The sequence below is a fragment of the Chaetura pelagica genome, unplaced genomic scaffold (genome assembly GCF_000747805.2).
Source record: "Chaetura pelagica isolate M959 unplaced genomic scaffold, ChaPel_1.0 scaffold10, whole genome shotgun sequence".
In the NCBI taxonomy this organism is placed as follows: domain Eukaryota; kingdom Metazoa; phylum Chordata; class Aves; order Apodiformes; family Apodidae; genus Chaetura; species Chaetura pelagica.
The window spans coordinates 1,345,438-1,361,313 of record NW_009952263.1 but is presented as its reverse complement, the minus strand read 5'-3'; positions in this window follow the sequence as shown (position 1 = coordinate 1,361,313).

Sequence of the window (15,876 nt, the reverse complement as noted above, 5' to 3'; positions counted from 1 at the left end):
GTAACACACTGACTGCTTAGGACCTGGTGCTGCACAGTTCTGCTTTAGGTGGAGACACCCTAAATGAGGCTCTTTGAAAGTCAGCTCTGTGTCAAAAGCCCAGCTCTTGGGGAAGAGAGAAGAGGGGCGGGAGCGGGAGAGGTTTCCCTGCTAGATGTTGGCATCCTCTGTAGTTTATAACCAGCATTAAGGCAACAGGAGCTTTCTTCTCTCCCTCCCTTGCCCCCACTATCCTCCCAAGGTCTGGATGGATGTTTGAACAGTAGGATAAATGGCTTTGCTTTCTGAGTGATGGGTTGATAGATGAGTGTCTCAAGGCAGGATTATGAGTTCTAGAGAGAGGGGGGAGAAAAACATTGCAGTACAAACCAGACAAGAAACAGGAAGGTTGAAAAATGAGTTGAAACACTGCCGTACAACATTGGACCTTTAGGCAAGTGCTACTTCTGTATATTCATTTTCATTATGTCTGGCTTTGTTTTCAAGCATGTTTATGATTTAAAAGGTGGGGGTGGGGGGAAACAAAACAATCCCAAAGTCTTGTGTTTGCTTTGCCAGTGTAGCATTGCCAACTAATATTTTTTGCCTTGATATTTTAAAGGGGCATGTGAGTACTCCCGTTGTTTCCTTAGGACAGTCTCCACGTGACTCTACATCACCTGCCACGTACATCAGAGCTGAGGTGAGAAAAATCTTCACAAACAGGCTACAGATACGAAAGTGAGCTGTTCAGGGGAGCCACCAGGACCTTCAGGACCTCACTGGCTAATTGGCTCCCACTCTTGGAAGGGTTTTGCAGCAACCTCACATCCCTACATCCATTGAAGTTGAAGGTAGGCACATGGCCAGTGGCCATCCTTCTGCTGGCTGTTGCAAGGGTAGTAATGTTGGCATCCTAAAAGTCAGTATTGAGTGAGCCTTCAGAAGGATGAAATTTGGTCAGCATTCATTTTTCATCAGTTCTCAGAAGTTATTTTCTTCGGGTTTGTGAGCTGCCTGTGCTCTTCTAAGCACCGTTTGTCCTGGGTGGGGTTCTGGGCTGTGTGTTGCTTTCCTGCCTGCCTTGCATAGGCACTCCTCTCAGTGTCGTTTGTAGCAATCCTGTAATTTTAAGACCATCCCATTTCACTTAAAATTAGTTTATATGATTGTAGATTTTCCAACATTTGCAGATTGGTTATGGCACATTAACTATTTTCTTCTAGTATGCTAATGATTCTAATCAACAAAATTGGCTGCAGAGCAATGAAGTGTCATATACATGGGTTTCCATGCTCTTAACTCCAGCATGAGTCAGTCTCAGAGACTCCCTTTTTCCAGAAGATAATCAAATGTGCTTTCCAAAAAACATAAAATCAAGTTCTGTCTTCCTCATCAGTGCTGTGAGCACTTCACAAGGTGGAAACAAAATTAAAGGATTTTTCCTTTCCAGATTCTGAGATAGCTGGATGCTGAAGTTGTGATGGTGATGTGGCCACTTGCCTTCAATGCCTGCCTGGTAAAAGAATATCTACAGTGGAGCCTCACTGCTTTACCTGAATTCCTCCTCTGCTGGAGCATGCAGCCACAGTATGTGGCCCAGCCTGCAGCTGCCCTAGATTGGGCACAGTCATGTTATGCTGATTTATACTCCCTCCAGAACTGCACTGCAGTGCTCATATCTTCCTGTGGTGCATTTTATTTCCTTTTAATAACCTGGCCATCAGAGCCCTGTGGCCCCATTCACCCCTGATCCTCCCCTCTCCCACAGGCTGTTTGTTTCCTCTGCTTCACAGGAATATCCTCTCAAACAGTCTCCAGCCTTCATGTTTCAAGAAAACCTGGTGGGACTTTAGTCTGTCAATGCCACTTGATAGAATGCTGGCCTGGCATTGCTTGAAGTTTAATTCTGTGATGAAGGCAGGCTCTCCTTGCACAGGGGCTGGGGCTGCATCTCTCACGTTCAGGAAGGCAGGGCTGGAACTGGGTTACTCTGTTTCCAAAACAGCTTGTTCCTCAGGCAAGCTCACAGGCTCCTTTAGACAAGTTGAGCTGTGCAAGAGACTCGCACCTTCCACCATTGAATCATTTGCTTTTGGTCCCAGAGCAAATACATTAAGCTCTGTGGTGCTGTCTGGCCCCGCTGTCCTGAAAGAAGAGAAATAGCTGGGATTTAATCCAAGTCCCTCTGGGGCAGTGCAAGATGCTGATATCAAGCTGGTCTCAAACTGACTGCTGCCGGACTTGGCCGTACTTACAGAGATGGATCATCTAAGAGGATTTCCTCTGGCTGCAGTTTCATCTCTCATTTTAATTACCCAAAGCACAAGGAGCAGCCAGCTGCTGTGGGAGGGCTCCTTACTGATGTGTTCAAGGATGAGCAAGGACTGCACGGAGCATTGTCATCCCTGGAAACATTGAAGGCCAGGTTGGATGGAGCCCTGAGCAACCTCATCTAGTTGAAGATTTCCCCACTCACTGCAGCAGGGTTGGACTAGATGACCTTTAGAGGTCCCTTACAATCCAAACCATGCTGTGATTCTATGATTTACTACCTTATACACCTGAGGTGTTGGAGCAGAAGCTGCAGGTTGTATGATAATATGGTTACATATGGGACAGAATCATAGAATCATATAATGCCAGGTTGGAAGGGACCTCAAGGATCATGTGGTCTAACCTTTCTAGGTACTACTGTAGTTTATATGAGATGGCTCAGCACCCTGTCAAGTTGAGACTTGAAACTGTCCAGTGTAGGGGAATCTACCACTTCCCCTAGGAGACTATTCCAAGTTGGCCCATCTGCACAGCAAAGAGTTTGTGACTATCCAGGATCCCTGGGTGAAAGGGACTGTGTAAGCACAACAAAATTTAATTTATATTTTTTTAAAAAGGGTGACTTCAGCATCTTTATTGCTGTATCTCATCTGCTGGGCTCTACAAATAGCGGACTTATTTCTACACTGTTTTTGTTTCTGGTGTCTGTGCGGTGTAAGGCAGGGTAGGTTTAGTGGATAAAGGGGCACTTAATTTTTCCCTGCTGGACTTGGGAGAAGCAGACTTTGGAACGACTTTCAATGTGATGACTGACAGTCCATCTGTGCTGGGGTCCCATGTTTCCCCAGGGGGGGCTTGTGCAAAGCCTTCTGCTCACAGGCAGCTGGCTGCAGTGCAGCAACCCAGTGCAACTGCACCAACCGAGGGCCTGACCCTCCTTGCCACCCTCTCAGATCGTCCCTTCAGAACATGCTGATTACTAAATTAGTAGTTGGCACAGTCAAACAGATAAACCCAGTAGCCTCCTGTTTGCTCAGAAGAACTTGGCAGTGGCCGTCACCTTTAAATGCTGCTCAGTCCTGCCATTTGAAAATGTGTTGTCTTTAAAATTTAATTGAGTTTCCTTTTGTTTGGTGTTTATTCAAACAGCTCACTTGAATTGCCTGACTTACCTTCTGGGTTCTGTCCCTGTATGCATAATGTAGCATGGACAGACATACATACCCACTCTGGCATCTCTCTTCTCTGTCCTAGACACTCCTTGCTCTTTTGTTCTTCCTTACTTTGAGGTTATTATGGTTATAGCAGTCACGCCCTGAAGCTCTACATCAGTAAGGTGGAAGGAGGTGGGACAGACTGTAGCTACACTGTTGCTCACAGCAGTGTCACTTTGCCACTGTGTGTGGATTTCCCATGGTGTTTTCCTGTGGACATTTCCATGGTGAGTCAGTTCCTTCTGCTTCTTCAATCCGCCTGGCAAAAACCTACTGGGTCCCTGTTTCCATCCATGAACAGGTACTGAGATGGCAGTTGCTGTACAGACCCTGCTAGATCTCCTGTTTTGGGGTGATTTCACCAATATTGAAAAAAAGCAGAGCTGAATACTGGCTTTTCCCCACCCTTCAGCCCCAGAGAGCCAGGTCTGCTTGTATTCAGGGACTGTTTATGCCAGGAGTGTCCCCAGGGGCCCCTTGGAGGGTGGCAGTGCCTTCCCAGCAGATAAAAGTTCACAGGCATGGGTGATTACATCTTCACCTTTTGGTAGATGGTGCCCATTTCTCCTCATCTGAGTAAGCTCTTTATTTATTTACCCAGCTACATGCCTAGGGTCAGAAAGCAGAGGCTCAGGCTGCTGATCAAGCTGAGGAGCAGGGCAGGAGGATTGGTGGCCATCTGGCCAGTGTTTTTGTGGAATATGCCTGTTTCTTTATGGGATTCTCACTGCAAGAAGCAAGGAGGAGAGGGAGGTGGCATGTGGGTCACTGCCATCTGGGGTGAGTTATTGGAGAGTCTCCTGGTTTTTAGGTGAGAGGCCAATGAGAGACTGTGAGTCCAAGCCTGTGGTTTTAGCTGGGTATCCCAAAATTTCCTGTTCGTACAAGCCCTCTTCCCAATCCTGCTCCTCTGTTTCAAGGATTTATATCACCCTCTACATTACTTTGTTCTTTTTACTCCCTCTTCTCTAGACTTCATCTGCTGTTTTGCCATCAAAAGAGAAAATCTGAGCTGGACTTTGGGCAGGGGAGAGCAGGGGCAAGAGCTCCATGGGAAAACATGGGCAGGTCTCCAGCACTAGCCAGGGAGCCCCTGATGGAATTGCTTGTGTTTCCTGATGGGAGATGAGTGCAGCCCTTTGGATTTCATAAGCAACTTTTTTTTTTTTTTCCATCTATTATCTTCTGACAGAGAGAGAAAGGTGCTTTCCTCCACACATGAATACCTTTCCATTTCAGAGCCAGACAGTTATGAAAAATCTCTTTGCTTTCTTTTTCTCCCTCCAAGTTCCTCTCCCAGGATTATGATGATGCTTCAGAGGAGCAATTTGAAATGTATTTTGCTTGAGGGGAAGAACAGGATTCAGGTTGGGAACATTATCTGGGAGTGATGGTTTGCAGGTGCTTTGGCTTCTTGTTCTTTTCCCACCTCCTGGTTGTGTAATTTTGGCCAGGACAAACTCTGCAGGACATCGTCTGGTTCATGGTGCTGCCTGGAAAATGCTCTAATGCTCTCTCCTTGGATAAGGGAAACAAGAAGACATTGTTGCTGCAGCTCCAGGAGGGCAGACACAGTCACACATCCCAGCTGCTTCTGTGAGAACACTTTGTTTCTGTAAAAATTTTTCCATAAGCAACCCACAAAAAGAAAAAGAAAAAGAAAAAGAAAAAAAAGCAGCTGTGTTAGGGAGACAATTGCTTTTAAATTGAAAAATCTGAATTCCAGTGCTAGGTTTCAATTTAAAACTGGTTTTGATACAATTTTTAACAATTCCTTAGGGGTTAGAGCATGGTTTCTGACTGAATAGTGGTTTATGTAGACCATTTCTCTTTCCCCAGGCTAGAAGAAGGGTTGAGAACCAGTGGGGCTGACCTAAGAGTTCCTGCCTGCACTGCAGAAGTTTTGGTGGAAATGTCAGGGCAGCCTTTCCCCCAAAAAGTGTGCTGCAAAGCTTGGGTGCACCCATGTAGACAGAAAAAAAACCCCAACAACTAGGAAAGTGCAGCTGGTTTCATTCTCTGTATTACGTGTTCTCCTTCTAGATGCCATCACCTTTCACAGCAAAGTCATTTACTGAAACAGCTGCCTATGTTTTGGGTTTTTTTTTCCCCAAGGCAAACACCAGTGGGCTTACCCTGCTCCTGCTGAGCTTACCCTCATCCCATAAAAATCAAGAGCAGAGTGTATTGGTGATGAGTTTGGTGCATCCTGACCAGAAGCTCAGATAGAGGCTGCTTAGGTAAGCCCAGTGCACAGACAAGCCACCCAGTTCTGGGCAAGGATTTTGGCTCTGCTTTCTCAGCTCTCTTTCAAAGCAATAACCTTTGAGAGGGAAAAAAAACCCCAAATTACCCATGTGGAGCAGCTGTGCCCCTTGCTTTTTGCTGCTTCAGGCCAGATAAGCTGTTTACCTGGGAATGCTTTCAGCTTGGTGGAAATAAAAAGAAGCCCTTAAAGCAAATCCCATATAATCTTTAGGAAAATATTACCACCATCAGGTGATCAACAGTTTCAGGAGCAAGCAAACATGCTTAAACCCAACCAGGTGCAGTCAGAGCATCCAACTGCAGCTCCAGGGAGCTTTTCCCCTTTTTGTTTTTGCCCTGTTCCTCTTTGATGGCTTTTTATATACCCTTTGCCTTCATGTAAACAACCACACAGGGGTTGCTCAGGAATAAACAAAAATCAGGTCCTTGAATGCAATTGCTTCCTGGGAAAAAGACCAAAGCAGAGAGCCATGAAATACATGGATGGTGTTGCAGGCACAACCACGTTTGCCAGGGCTGTGAAATGGGGGGCTCCTGTATTCTGGGGTGCCCTGTGAGTGTGCTTATCTTTGCACAGATTTGCAGCAGAAGGGGAAATTTGAAACTGGCTATACAAGGGACCTGTTTATTGCTTAGCTCTGAAGCTCCCTGCCTACTGAAAAGCAGGGTCTTGCAGCACACCAAGTGACAAGAATTTGGGTTGCTTCACTGAGCTTGATTGATTCGCTGGAGACCAAGCTCACGGAGAGCGAGCTGCCCATCATTCACTTGGAGGTGCAGCTCAGGATAATTCATCTCCCAGTTTTGCTAAGAAGGCAGCTCAAGCCCTGCCAGTCTGGGAGGCCACGTGTGACAGCAGGACTTCAAAGGACAACACTGCTGCTGGTGGGCTTGCCCTGGTTTCCCATTGTCAGAGCTTCCTCTGCGGTGATGCCAGGGTGATGCTCCAGGGCTATGGTCAGCACGTGGTGTGGTTTTCATCTGGCATCCCCTGCCGAGCCTCCTGAGCCTCCTCGTCCCTGAGATGTGGGCTATTTTCTCCTCAGTTAACTCAGTATGACAGTTCCAGCTGGTCCCAAGCCATCATAATTAATGTGACATCTTTCCCGTTTCTCTCTGGGTTTCAGACTCAGGCCCAGGCTCCTGCCAGCTCTCATCAGCCATCCCCCTGTTCTGGCAGGCCAGCAGCACAGCAGCAAGCAGAGGGAAGGACCAAGGGACATAGAGGCCAAAAGGAGAGCCACCTTGGGAAAGAGACTCCAGGAAAGATCCCCTTGGAGATCTCCAGTCAGCTGGTCCCCAGGCTTCGTGTTTCAGATGCCCAAGAGGGTAGTTTTAGATCAGATATCAGGAAGAAATTCTTTACTGTGAGGGTGGCGAGACACTGGCACAGTTGTGGATGCCCTTTCCCTGGAAGTTTTTAAGGCCAGGTTGGATGAGGCTTTGAGTAACCTGGTCTAGTGGGAGGTGTCCCTGCCCGTGGCAGAGGGGTTGGAACTAGATCATCTTTGAGGTCCCTTCCAACTCAAACCCTTCTGTGGTTCTGTGAGTTTCAGGCTCTTTATCCAGAGAGGGGACCTCTGTCATGTGAGAGGGTCATTTCAGAGAAGCTGCACGTGTTCCCCTCTATTCTCCATTTTTACTTTCTTTCCTCCCATCTTGAGACACCGTGTGGTGCACAGCAAAGGGCACCCTGCAAAGGTTTGTTTTGTGGGGACTGTAAAAAAACAGCTATGGAGCAGACACTGTGTTTTGCTGTTCTATTGCTAAAATATAGATAAAGGTTGTCCAAACCCATACTGTGCCTGGAGCTGAGAACTGCTTGATGACTTCTCTACAGGAGATCAAAGACCTGAATTTTAACTTCCAGGTTTTAGGGGAAACATTTTGATCTACCTGATGGCAAAAGGGAAAGACTGGGATTTCCAAACCCCAGCCCTTCCCAGGACAACTGGGAAAACAGCTATATTCTTTTCCCATTTAGGGTCTGGTATTTCCATGTCCAATTCAGTGCTTGGATTTAAGGATCACTTTGGCATTTTCTTGGTAGGATTTTTTGGGGGCCGAAAGGAAATGCTGTGTGAGTGTTTTATTAGCTGTTCCTCTACCTTTGAAGATAATACCTATTAGTTTAGTTTATTAGTTTAAGAGAAGTACAAAGGATATATTGAGTTCTGGTTTAATAACTTCCCTCTGGTGCTCCAACACAGCAGTAGCCTAATCCCAGGGCAGGATCCTCACCAAAACCACAGAGGATTCCAAAACCATGGGAATGTGCTTGAACAAAACCTGTGCAAACCTCCATCTCCCTGGGCAGAGAGGATGGGACAGGACAAACCTGTGGCAGGGGCAGAGTGGTTGCAGAGGCAGGTGGAGGAGGGTTGAACTGCAGGGTGGCCAGCAGCAGGGCAAAATATGGTCACATGGAGCATCAAATCATTTTGATTAATAGTTGACTGTGTAAAAAAAACATGTCCAGGTCTCCTCATGGATAATTCACAAGCAGAAATAAATGGTGTGCTGGGAACAGCTCACCTGGTTCTTTTTATCACAAGTATCTTGTGTATGTTGCCACATTAAAAGCAACATGAGAACTTAGTTATCCACATGTGCTCATGACAGGCAGCTCTATAAAATCCAAGGAAAATGAGCTGTGAAGAGCTGGGGAGCTTTTAAAAGAGGAATGCTTCACTGAGGGAAAAAAATTGGCATTGAAAAGACATCCAGCAGATACTTCTTCTCTTGGGCTAGTTATGCCTTAAAATTTATGTGTTGTGGGAGGGGTGAGGCTGGACCCAAGCTAGTAATCCAAACCAGAGGGTGTTCAGCTGAGACATATTTTCCTACCTGCCAAACCTTGCACAACATGTAGAAAAGCTGTTTCCCCACTTGTGCAGTTGGTTATGGCTGTACTTCATGTCTCAAGGGACTTATAACTTTTCTATTTCTCAGCAGGGCTTAATTTTTAAATTCTCTTCCTTTACAGACAGAGGAAGAAGGGAGAAATGATGGTGCTTGTGAGGAGGGCCAGGAGTGAAGGATCTCATGGAGAGGTGTAGGACAAAGCCAGTCTCAGTGATGGCCCCGGTCAGGTTGTGCTGGAGTCACCCTGGCTGGCTCCTTTGCAGTGGGATTATTCTGTAGCTGGAAGCTACAGCTGCTGATCAGAGCTTGGAAGCAAAACCTTCCTCTCTTCAACTCCTCAGCAAAAACCCATGAAGTCCTTCTGGCTTCAGACCCCAGGCCACCAGCTGTGCCTCTCCTCTGCTCAGGACCCAGCAGCCCCTTTGCCCATGGTAGCCAAGAAGCAGAGGCTGAGCAGAGGCTGGTTGGTGCTGGTTGTCTCCCTCCCACGCATCGTCTGCAGCTCTGGGGTCTTCTGCCAGCACACGGGGACCCTGATCAGAGCCTGGAGGCCAGGAGAGCTCAGTGACAACCAAGAGCCACTGCTGTCCCCAGGTCAAGAGAAGCATGAGGCTGCCCTGCCGAATAACCCATGGGGCTTAATGTAGATTATTAATTGAACTAAGTCAAATTGGGGGGGGAAATCACACAAAAGAGAAAAAGAGAGACTGTTTTATGCACAATGTAGACATGTAGAACAAAAATCAGAGCTTACAAAACACTGAGACAGTGAGAATTATAGAAAAATACATCCCTGGTAGACAACAATCCATCTTTGAGGAACAGGACTGCAAGACAGATGGAAAGAAATGCTCACATAACTTATCTTGGTTGCAACCTTGAGCACTAGGTAGAAAACAAGTCAGTGTAACACTGACTTGCAGTATTAACATACTCCCCTGCCCCACTTCTGGCACTGCATCTCCTGCTGCCCCCTTTACCCAAACCAGTGACACTGAAGACCCTTACAGAAAGAAGCCTGAGCCATGTACTCAAAATGGGGTTAGGAACAGGGCCTCAAGCCCAGCAGGCTTGCAAGCAGCTGGACTCCATCCCCATGGCAGCTGTCAACCATGCTCCCAGGGCAGCTGTGGCTGCAGAAACAGGACCCCGGGTAATGGCAGGAGGCCTGAACTGCTGACTCCTGCCCGCAGCTCTTATCTTCTTCCTTAAGTCACTGCTGGTTCTAGTTAAGCTTTTTTTTTGCTTTTTTTTTTTAGTTTTCTGGGGTGAACCTGGTGCAAAACTACCAGGAGCTAACAGTAATCATTTTTGATAGCTATCACAGAGAGTATCCCGGGCTGAGATGAAGGCTTTTTTTCCTTATATCAACACCACAACCACTAGCTACATATAACAGAGGGGGTTTGTTGTTGGTTGCTTGTTTTGTTTTTTTTTAAGTTAAGTTAGATATTTTTAAAATATGTATTCATGACACAGCTGTTGGTAAAGTTGCCTCTCCAGGCGGCTGGTGGAATAAATGATTGAATCTTTACGGAAAAAGAAGGGGGGAGAATTGTATTTAATGTCCATTATCTGAGTGCTGATAAAATGCATCCCAGCTCAGTGTTGGGCTTGCACAGTTGGGACAGTCCACGACCCAGCAGAGGCTGCCCCCCCCAGCTGTGTACCACCCTACCCCACATTAGTGCATTTTTGCAGACTTGCTTTGATACACATAGATCCAAGAAGTTGTTCATCAGACACCTTGTACCAACATTGTGAGCCCATTTCTCCAAGGGATCCCCCATTAAATGGCTTCCATGTGAGCTGTGTGGCCTTTGCACCCATGGCCCCATCTAATTAATCAACATCTGGCCTAGCTGCAAGCACTGCTGCACTGCAGAGGTGGGGGAAGAGATTTAATGCAGAATGAATGACAGATGCCCCTGCCCATGTGAGCCACAGGTGCAGGTTTGCTTCTGCAGCCTGCCAGAAGATGCTAATGCCATGTCCCTCTGCTCTGTGTCCTTTCAAAAGCTTAAACTCTCACGTCACCAAATTAACAAAATGAATGGGTTGAGTCCTTGTTGCCATTAAATCTTTCTCGGTCTTTCTTTTTTTTTTTTTTTCTTCCTTCCTCATGCATCGTTTTCTTCCTTGCTGGAGTTGTGGGTTTTGGTGCAGCTGAGCTAACCACCCTCCTGTCCCCTCAGGACACGCAATCCCGAAGGATGCGTTCCTTTCACCCAGGGGTGAGTGAGCTGCAGGTTGGCTGGGAGGAGCTGTCCTGCCTGCCAAATCCCTGCAGCAAGGAGGGAGGAGAAGGAGCGGAGGTTTGTCCCAAAGGTTCCAGCAGGTAACACTGGGCTGTGTCTGCTCTGCCCCTGTGGGTACCTCTGAGATGTGCAAAACTTGGCCCATGTCAACTAATAAATAAATGCGCTCATAGAGGCCTTGCTAAACTCTTTTTTTTTAAACAAAATAGGTCCACAGAGGCTGTGGATGAGAGAGCTGGATCTCCTCAAGGGCAGGCTGTGATCAGCCTGGTCATTTATGCTGGGGGGGACTGCCTTTTTAATGAACAAATATGATTTAATGGTATTGTTTTCATACAGGGAGAAAGAAAACAACTTATTGATTCTTTACTCATGGAGAGGTAGCTTTGCAGCCTCCCTGCAACACCAGCAATGAATTTTCAATATATAATGATTTTAAAAAATAGGGACAAGGGCAGTTCACAGTACTTTTGAGCAAGCTCAGCAGCCCATTTTATTATTACAGAAATACACCATTTGCCTTGTACAGTTGTATAAGGGCTGTAAAGAGCAGACAAAGTCTGACCTGGTGCCATCGCCCTCCCTGGCTCCCTCCTCCACCATCCATGGTAACCTGCTGCAGCACCCACCAGCCCTGGAAACAGATGTGTAACCCACTGAGTGAGCCCATAGCTGGTGTGAATCTGCCCACTGCCAGCAGAAGTGGCAACACCAACACCAGCATCTCTGCCATCTGTTGCTTCAGTTTTCATGGAGCAAAATAGAACCCCTGAGGTGCCTTTCCTTGTCCCAACTCGAAGGTGTCCTTTGTCACAGCAGCCCCCCCTCCCCTGCCTGTCCTGGGTGCACACGTGCCAGTGCTGTGGGGAGGGAAATCAGCCAGGAGGTGAAACCCAGACCTGCACTTGTCTGATTCACACAGACACGGCCTAAGCCACCTTCCACCACCAGCCAGGAGATCTATGAGAGGAGGAGAAATTGAATTTCAGCCTCTTCAACAGGAAGATGGAGCCCTCATCACTAGCCCAGCTCAGAAATGTAAATTTTGCAGAGTAGCTAACTGCTGCAGACCTGGTTTACAGCACATGGTAGGAGACAACTCTCTCCCTGAGATGATTAAAATCTGATTTACGAGACACAGTGGACAGATGGCATCTGGTTTTTGCAGTCAGTGGTCCCTGTGGAATAAAGAGGCAAATTTCAAGGCCATAGCTATAAAAAGACAGGGAAATTAATTTATTGACCATGTCCCTGCAGGTGCCTGTGTTGACATCTCTGCTCCCATCGTGTCAGGGCTCGAATCCACCAGTCCAGCAGGTACCTGCTTTGCCCCCTTCCTCTGCCTCTCAGCACCCAAATATTCCCCGAAGGAGACTCTCTACTGAGAAGAATAAAAATCCCTCCGGATGACAAAGTTGAGTCACTGGCACAGAAGTGTGAATGTTTTGGGGGCTTTACATATTTTCTTCTGCCCACCTGAAGCAGAGGCATCTTCTTCATGGGTTGTTTGTTTCTAATTTCTAGAAGGGGAGGAGAAATAAAGGCAGAGAATAGTCTGCAGAGGGTGTGGTGTCCCTGCACAGGCACCAAGTGCTGACCTCTTCCACCAGCCCAGAGCTCCCTGGGATATCAGACAGCTCTTCCCAGCAGCATCCAAACAGAATCATCGTAGAATCACAGAATGTTTTGGGTTGGAAGGGACCTTAAAGATCATCTATTTCCAATCCCCCTGCCATGGGCAGAGGACACCTCCCACTAGCCCAGGTTGCTCAAAACCTCGTTCAGTCTGGCCTTGAATGTTTCCGGGGAGGGGGCATCCACAACTTCCCTGGGCAGAATGTTCCTCTGTCTCACCACCCTCACACTGAAGAATTTTCTTCTTAATGTCTAATCTTTATCTACCCTCTTCCAGTTTAAAACCATTACTCCTTGTCCTGTCACTACAAGCCCTTGTAAAAAAAACCCTCCCCAGCTTTCCTGTAGCCCCTTCAGGTACTGGAAGGTGCTATAAGGTCTCCCCAGACCCTACTCTTCTCCAGGCTCATCAAACCCAACTCTCTCAGCCTGTCTCCATAGGAGAGCTGCTCCAGCCCTCTGATCATCTTTGTGGCCCTCCTCTGGGCTTTCTCCAGGAACTCCATGGCCTTCTTCTGATACAACTTCTTTTGATGCAGCTTAAGACACGATTGGCCCTCCGGGCTGCAAGCCCACATTGGTGGCTCATATTGAGCTTTTTATCAAACACCCTCAACTCCTCCTCAGGGCTCTCCTCAATCTATGCTTTGCCCAGCCTGTATTTGAGCTTGGGATTGTCCTGACCCAGGTGCAAGACCAGCTTGGTCTTTGTTGAACTTCATGTGGTTTGCATGGGCCCACCTCTCAAGCCTGTCCAGGTCCCTCTGGATGGCATCCTTTACCTCCAGCATGTGAACCACACCACACAGCCTGGGGTCATCAGCAAACTGGCTGAGGGTGCACTCAGTGCCACTGTTCCTGTCAAGACACGTGCAGAACGCTTGCTTGCTGTGTGCTACAGCATAAAAAGAGGCTCAGTGCAGGGATGGGGTGGCAGCCCAGGGTTTGCCTGGTGACAGGGGGAGGGGTCTCATCCCTGCAGGGACCACAGCAGAGGCCTTTGATTCAGGTTTCTCAGCTTGTGCTAAAAATACCAGCTTTCACCAGGGAAGCTGGAGTCTCTGAGGGCAGCTCAAGATCACAAAAGATAAGCTCAGATATTTTACCCTAATACTTTCTTTCATGCATCTGCTCACACAGGCTGCCCATTTTCAGTGCTCTGTTCTTGCCTCTTCTTTCTTTCCTTTCTTTCTCCAAGCACCTACAAAGGAAGATTAAACAGCAGGACTTTCTGATGTCCTAATCCCCCCTTTTGGGAGGCAGAAAGCAGGACAAATATTGCCTCATCACTGCTATCAAAAGGCTTTTTTGAGTGCAATCAAAGTACATGGCTCCCAGGTGGTTGCTGGTATCTCCTCTGCAGAGCTTATAGGGGACTTCGGTGACAAGGGATCTGGTGACACTTGCATACCCCAAACCTCCCCTGCAAAACAGAGCTGACCCCAGCACCACCCAGATGTGTGGGGGGGTGTATCTCAGTGGGCAGGCTGAACTGCATCTCCTCCATCTGTTCTCCTCCTCCTCCTGTAAAACCCGGGGCAAGACCACTCTGGTTGATTTCACCCCTCCACAGCTGTTGCCTGCCTCGGCCTAAATTTCTGGCTGAGTTGAGGCCAAGGAGGGAGGCTGGATTTCTCCACAGGTACTTTCTTTCCCTCAGCCACCCCAAGTCCAAGTCTCTGAAGTCTTAAACGCTGTTTGCTCGGGAACATCTGTGTTGGATTCTGTTTGGCCAGGGATAACAACAGAGCTGTGGAATGGGCATCAAAAAGCTTCCCAAAGCTGCCTTCTAAGCCTTGAGATGGCAGCAGAGCAGCTGGGCAGGTAAGCCAGTCTTGTGCCACCGGGGCCTCCCACCCCAACTTGTCCCCAAGTCCCCCATCAGCTCAGTGCTGTGCTGCACCAGCAGTGGTTTTTCTGGGTGGATTTCATCTGGTGGGTGTGCCTTGGCCTCAGCCCTATCACAGAAACTGCTTTTCTTAGTGCCAGAGCTAGCTGGGAGTGACTGAAGCCACACCAGGTGTCCCTGGTGTGGGGTGACCCCACCGAACAGCTCCTCCATGTAGGGGGGCAAAAAGAAATTTGCAAACTTAGGCCTGCAGAGAAGGTCCTTTCTCAGACCTCCATGGTGGGATGGAGATGAAGAGGGCTGCTTGCACTCTGCAGTGAGCTGCAGCACCCTGCAAAGCCTCCCGGCTGGCGATGGCAGTGAGCAGCTCAGCTGTGCGAGCACGGGCAGCTTTGCCAGTAGAGGAGAGCACAGGCTTCTGCAGCTCCTCTCCCCATGCACTGCAGGCACACATCTGCACACTTAACTTTTTGAGGCCAATAAGGGTTGCTGAAGGTCCTGACTTTCCCCTTCAAGTCTTATTTGAGGCAAGGAAGCAGCAGTACAGGCTACTGCATCTTAAGCTTCCCGTCCATCTGCTGGGCCCAACACCAGCCTCCTGCCCCCCTGCAGCTGAGGGTAGCAAGGACACAGGTATGGAGGCAGAGATAGGGAAAGGGATGGAGAAGGGAGTAGCATTCAGGGTGTGCAAACTTAGGGTGAGCTGGGCAGGCACCTGGCAACAGCAGGCAAAGGTCACCAGACAGGTGTGACCACCAACTTCTGAGCAGCTCCTCAGCAAGTTGCTCTGGTCTTCAGTGGAAGCACAGAGGGAAGAGAGACCTCTGACCTCTGCACCCTCACCTCTCCACCTCAAATGGCCATGATTAACTATTTCTGCACGTATTACTATGTGTCTTTGCATGCCATGCCATATTTCATGCTGAAAAGATAAAGTGAGAAGTATCTGACCTAACCTGACCATTCTGTGTGTACATTTTGTGCCACCTCTCCTGCTCACCCCAGATCAAGAAGAACTGGGCTCAATTGCCTTAAATTCATTAAAATTACCTGCTCCCAGACTATTTACTGTGGGCAAGAAGCAGAACTGGCAAGCTAAACAAAAGACATTCCAGAAGATTTGTCCCAATTGTGACAAACCTCAGCCTCCTGGTACCTTACTGGCACCTAGATGCTCTTCCTAGAAGCTCAAGTTTTCTGCTCAGCTTAATATAGCCCCCCTTTGTTTCAAGATTTAACTCAGAGGTGCCAAAAACTTGTTTCAGGAAAGGTCAGGGCAATAAACCCCAGACTGTGCATGTACATAAACAGCTCTGGGATGTAACAGGCTTTGCTTACTCTGAGCATTTTCTGGTGCAGCCAGAGCAGGCAAATAAAATCAAACACCTGCAAAAATATGTCAATGCTTGCAGCAAAGCCTGTGCCACTGTAACAACCAGCCTCATCCTGCAGTCAAAACATCCTGCTGGGATGTAGCAAAAAACAAATTCTGGACCAAAACTCACACACACAAAAAAAAAAAAGAGCAGGA